The following is a 6,000-nucleotide window of genomic DNA, read 5'->3' as shown; positions in this document are numbered from 1 at the left end:
AAATCTTGCTCTCAAAGTCCACCTCCTCAATTTGGGATAATTCGTTGTAAAAAGAGGAAAAGGGGGAAAAGTCTGAAATCTTGTCCTCAAAGTCCACCTCCTCAATTTGGGATGATTCGCTGTCCATTCATGCACTCCACAGACGCAGGGCACATCAAGTGGACCGTGGAGCTTTAATCCGCTGCCTCCGAGGCTGCACAGAGAGATTTCCCTGTCTCTGCTCTCACAGCTCCCGGGTCTCAGCCTTGGACCTGGCCCCGCCTCTGCGCGTAGGTCGCCGGAGGGCGTCCGTTCTTCGCTCAGACAGGACGGGTTTAAAGGAGCTGCTGATTCAGGGGCTCTGGCTCACTCAGGCCGAGGGGAGGGAGGGGCACGCAATGTGGGGCGGGCCTGCGGCGGCAGAGGCCGGCGTGACGTTGCAGCAGCCCGAGGAGCTCCGTGCGCTTTCCTGGGAAAGCCGTCTCTGGATCCCGGGACCCCGGCAGTGGCGGGGTGCACAGGCTCCCCGGAAGGCGGGGTGGACCGTGACCTGCGCTCGCACACAGGCCTTGTGGCGGCGGCAGCAGCCGCCCCAGCGTCCCACGCCCGTCTCTGGTGCTTCTTTAAGCAGCTCTCTTAATGCCCTCTCCTCGCGCACCAGGAAACAAAAGGGAAGAAAAAGTCTCTTGCCTCTTCGGCAGCTCCAGACTTTTTCCCCGGACTCCCTCCAGGCTAGCCGCGGCGCACCAACCCTTCAGGCTCTCTTCCTGCCGCCAGCCCCAGTCCTCTCCCTGCACTCCGACTGAAAGCCGATACCCGAGCCTCAGCTCCCAGCCCCGCCCACCCCGGCGACCGAGCAGACAAGCCTGTCGGGCTGGTGTGTGCCTGAGGGCACCGATCCTCTGTGCCGGAATCTCTCCGCTTTGCCCTCCGCACCCCTGTTGCTGTGCTCTCCTCCGCTACTCTGAAGCTTTCCCCCTCCGCCACCTGCAGTCTCGCCCGCGAAGGGGCTTCTAGTGTGTGGAAACCTTTCCTCCTTCACGGCTCCCTCCCACTGGTGCAGGTCCCGTCCCTATCCTTTTGTCTCTGTTTATTCTTTTTTCTTTTGTCCTACCCAGGTATGTGGGGAGTTTCTTGCCTTTTGGGAGGTCTGAGGTCTTCTGTCAGCGTTCAGTAGGTGTTCTGTAGGAGTTGTTCCACTTGTAGATGAATTTCTGATGTATCTGTGGGGAGAAAGGTGATCTCCGCGTCTTACTCTTCCGCCATCTTCCTCCGGGACCCTCAGTTTTTTTTGTTTTGTTTTTTTTTTGATGTGGACTATTTTTAAAGTCTTTATTGAATTTGTTACAATATTGCTTCTGTTTTATGTTTTGGTTTTTTGGCCTGGAGGCATGTGGGTTCTTAGCTCCTTGACCAGGGGTCGAACCTGCACCCCCTGCATTGGAAGGTGAAGTCTTAACCACTGGACTGCCAGGGACGTCCTGACCTAATCTACTTTCTACCTGGTTTCTGTTGACACTCTGAAGAAGGGTTCCTCCACATCAGAATCCGAGATACCACAAATAATCATCTCTGCACGACTAAAGGTTGTGTTATCACAGGCTGCCAGTATGCGTTTGCTGAAGAGCACTGTAGTAGACCTTACTAGCGTTCCCCAACACAGCGCTCTCTTCTTCTCATCACCCTTATAGGTGCATGGGACTATGTAACTATTTCTGGGCAATAAAATATTAGAAGTGATGCATCTCATTTCCAGGCCAACTCAGTAAAACTCCCCTGTATTGTTCTCATCTCATTTGTCCTCTGCTCTGGCGAGATGGAGAAGGAGGCCTTGTGTTGGGATGATGAACCCCCTCACTTTCCCCCAAAAGAGGATGCTGCCCTGATCCTTGAGTCATCATTTGGAGAATGGCTTTCCTAGAGAGTCATCCAGACCCACAGTGGACTTTGAATTAGTGAAAAATACCTCTTCGTCTTATAAAGCCACTGAGATTTGTTGTTACTGCAGCAAAGCCTGGCTTATGCTAATTAATATACCTGCTTCCTTGTCTGCCTCATCTCCCCACCCTCCTCCCTCCACTGGCACCAAATACTGACCTAAGGGGTCTGTATGTATCTCAACTCTTTCTCTCTGGTCTGTAACAGCCCAACCAACTTTGGATTGTGTTCTCACTACACACTTGGAAAAATCTTTTCTGCACTGCTAGTTGATGAAGTAGGGGAATACTACTTCACCTTCGAAACCCCAGAACTTAGTAGAAGCCCAGGTTAGAGGAAGCATTCAATAAAAGTTTGTGGAACAACAAATTGATCACTGGATATCTCTTTGGGGGACAATGTGCATGTGTTTTGCACTCAGGGCTTTTCTAGTTCCTTTTATTAATCCACTGCCAGTTCCAATTCATGCTTCTTTAAGTCTCTGGCAGAGAGGGCAAGAGAGGATGTGAACGTATCTCAGAGGAAATGAGACAGAGGATGCAGAATCTTCACTCTCTCATTTTTGACTTTCTCTGTGGCCTTGGGCAGATTACTGAGCCTCCTGAAACCTCATTTTTTCTCATCTGGAGAAATGGGGGCCTCCTTCACAGGGTTGATGTAAAAATTACTGAGACAATGCATGTAAACAGCTTAGCATGATGCCTTGCACAAAATAAGTGGCATGGAACAAATGCAATCTATTGAACCGATTTGATACCCTTCTTTCCTTTTGATTCCTTTCTCTACTGTCCCTCTGACCCTGACTCCCAACTACTACCTGGGGTCCCTTCACTACCCAGAGACTGTCTTGCAGTTTTACTATCTAGTGACGTCTCATCTAAGCCTGTCTTCCTCAGACAGTGGCAGCAAATCCACTTTGCTGCCTTAAAACTATAGGTAGTTGGCGAAAATGGGGCTAATAATCTAATTCCTACTACTATGACTCATTGACTCAATGTGTCAATAACTAATCTGATACTGCTTTAGGAGTGCGTGCATTTTAAGAAGGTTACCAGCATATTCAGGGCACCTGAAGCACGAAGATGGTTCTTTAATGACAGAATCCCAGGCAAGAGTGACTAGCTTTGTGTTGGGAACCATGGCCCTGGAGATTCTCACTTCTTGCTGGAGTCACACCACGCAGGTGGCCATTGATTCTGTTTGTGCTGGAACTGGTCCTGAGATCCCCACCATGACCATGTCTAGATGTTTATGAGTCAGAGAAGCCACTGTTGTTTTGCATACATTTAAAACTGATATTTGCATAATTGGCATATAGATTAATACTGTCCATTCCTGGTTAGTTGTCAAGTTAAGCATTTATTGTTGTGACCTTTCAGCATGTCACTTTTAAAAAATTTATTTGCAGCATCTACCTACTGTCATTGGTCCAGATTCTCAAAACCTTAACAGAACCTAAATCAGAGAAAGTATCAATCACTGAATTTCTTATGGTCAGAAAATCTTTATTACCGAGAAAGAGGATGGTCCTTCCTTCAGCAGGAGCAAAGCAAATTCCAGTGTTCTGTGCTCACTTCACTCCTCCCTGTAACCCTCTGTGTGTCCCAGGAAGACAATCTCTTCCTCCTGCATTGTGGCCCGTGAGGCTGACCCGCATGGAGAGTACCATGGATTCCCTTGCCTTCTGGCTGCAAGTTCAGTTGATGGGAAACACGGGCAGGATTTTGGAGGACAGGGAGAGAGAGAGGCCGGAGCATTTATTCCCCAAACTGCCTCCTTGCTGAGTGGCTACAGGATGATTCTGTCCCTCAGGGGAAGGCCATAGCTCCTGTTGGGGGGTCAGCTCCATTTAACCACCTCCCTGGGTTTCTGGAGCCACTCCCTTTCCTTACCACTTCAGGCGCCAGATGCTAATGGCTCCTTCACTGTAGGTAGGCACAGGGTACCATCCCAACTTGGTTTCCCTAAATCCGATTTTACCTTTGTAAATTATAAATCTTAACTAAATTCATATCAAATATTCTAGTGTTTCCTGCCAGGACGCTGACATTCATCCACTTGCTCATTTGTTATTTGCAGCCTGATACTGCGTTGCCCAGAGAAACTTCTCAGATGGATATAATCCTTTCCCTCTGATATCATGGAAATACCTCCACATTTAAAATTCCTGGGCCAAATGGAGTGATTTTTCCTTACTTTATCTGCTGTCTTTTTTTCCGCCCTTAAAAAAGTGTTATCAGTAGAAGAGCTTTCAGCTTATCCCAAGTCCAGGATTGGAGGCGGGCTTCCAGAAAGTGTGACAAATGCACAAGCATGTCAGGCTGTGACAGTCTCAGTGGGCTGAGATTTCAAAAATCTTATGAAAGGGAGACTTTGAAGTGCCTTATTCAAAGGCAGCCAAGGCTTTTATGATCAGAGGAGGAGATGCTAACGTGGCCTGTTAACTAGCGTAGAGTGGGGGCCTCCACCCTCTCCAAGGGATGAGATGCCCCAGCTGGTATGTTCCCTGAACCCAAATGTGGTTGCACAAAGAGCCAAGGTCTCATTGCTGAAATTTACAACCATATCAACCATCGTTTTATGAGATGCCACATCTTTTTTAAAAAGCTTTAAACTTATAGAGCTATTCAAATAACCATTGAGCCATTTGAACTGAAATAGGAGTTAGTTCAAAGTGGCAGTTCATAAATTCGAGGTGCTGTGGTTTCATGGAGAAGGCATAAATGCCAAGTAAAGAGTCTGATGCACTAGTTTATTAACTTATTGTTATGCTTATGATTGTATAGGACTGGGGGACCAAGCTGGCAGAATTTGACTTTTAATTTGACTTTCGAGCATAATTAGACGCCATCAGCCATGAGGCACATGCAGAACATGCTTCATGATATTTGTTTACTCATTCAGTCACTCAAAATATTTTTCTTAGCCTCAAACTGTATGCAAGGGAAAAATGAATAAATAACAAGGCAGATCTTTAAGGAATTTTTAGTTGAATAGGGAAGTCCTGAAAACACAGAATCATGATGTAGTGTAAGAGCTTCGTGGCAAGAATGAGCAGGAATCATGAAACAGAGAGGAAAAGGTCCTGACTGTGGGCTTAGGGAGTGTGTCTTGGGCAAAGCCAGGGAAGACTTTGTCAGAGGAAGGGGTGTATGAGCTGTTCCTTACAGGAGAAGTTGTCGTGTCTCAGAAGGGGGAGGTTAGGGAGGAACTTCCCAGCAGAGAGTGTAGAGAGCTTTGCAGGACAATCCCGAAAACCTCGGGGCATTCCATAGGGCTGGAAGGTGATGTTTGTGGGGTGTGATGGCAGAAAGTAGTGCCTGGGTCTGGGGGTATTGCACTGAAGGGATCTGGCTTTCATCTATAGGCTTATGGTCTCCTGCTTTGGCAGGCATTCGTATCACCCGGAGAGTGGGTGAACATGCAGGTGACTGCGTCCCACTCTTTGACATTCTGATTCAGCAGGTCTGGGATGGGATTAAAGAAGCTGCATTTTAAAAAGCAATTTATGAACCGTATTTGAGAAATACTGCCACTGGAAATGGAAAGCCTTGGAGGGGAGTCATGGCAGTGCCCAAAGAACATATCTATGTGGGTAGTCATTTGCCCTCCTTTGTATTCTTCTCTGCTCTTCTGATTTGTCCCTCCTTATGTGCGACTCAGGGAAAGTTGAAGGATGCTCCTGAAATAACCTGCTGTTGAGTGTCGCAGTGCATGTGTGACCCCCGCCCCCATCCAGTTGGGTCATCAGACAGCTACTTCATGTTGGCATCTTGACAACTGATGTAGATCCCAGCAACTTCAAAGTGTAATTGACTAGATGAGCAGTACCAAATACAGTGTGCAGTGGGGCAATAAAACTGTTTACATAGAGAGTAAAAGCAGCTGAAAGGGTGTAGCTACTACGTGGAGACTTAGATGCCTAGTTAGGAGAGACAAGTTTTGAACAACTTTCAATTTCCTGGTAACACAGGGAAAAATAGAAACTATGTTGAATTAGACATTCTGCATTGTTTGAGAAAAAGGGCATTCATTGGTTAGAGAGAAATACTTTCTTATCTTAAGTTCAAGGAGGGATTTGTG

Source organism: Hyperoodon ampullatus (assembly GCF_949752795.1).
Source record: "Hyperoodon ampullatus genome assembly, chromosome: 5".
Classification (NCBI taxonomy): Eukaryota; Metazoa; Chordata; class Mammalia; order Artiodactyla; family Ziphiidae; genus Hyperoodon; species Hyperoodon ampullatus.
Note: the sequence above shows the minus strand (reverse complement) of the source record.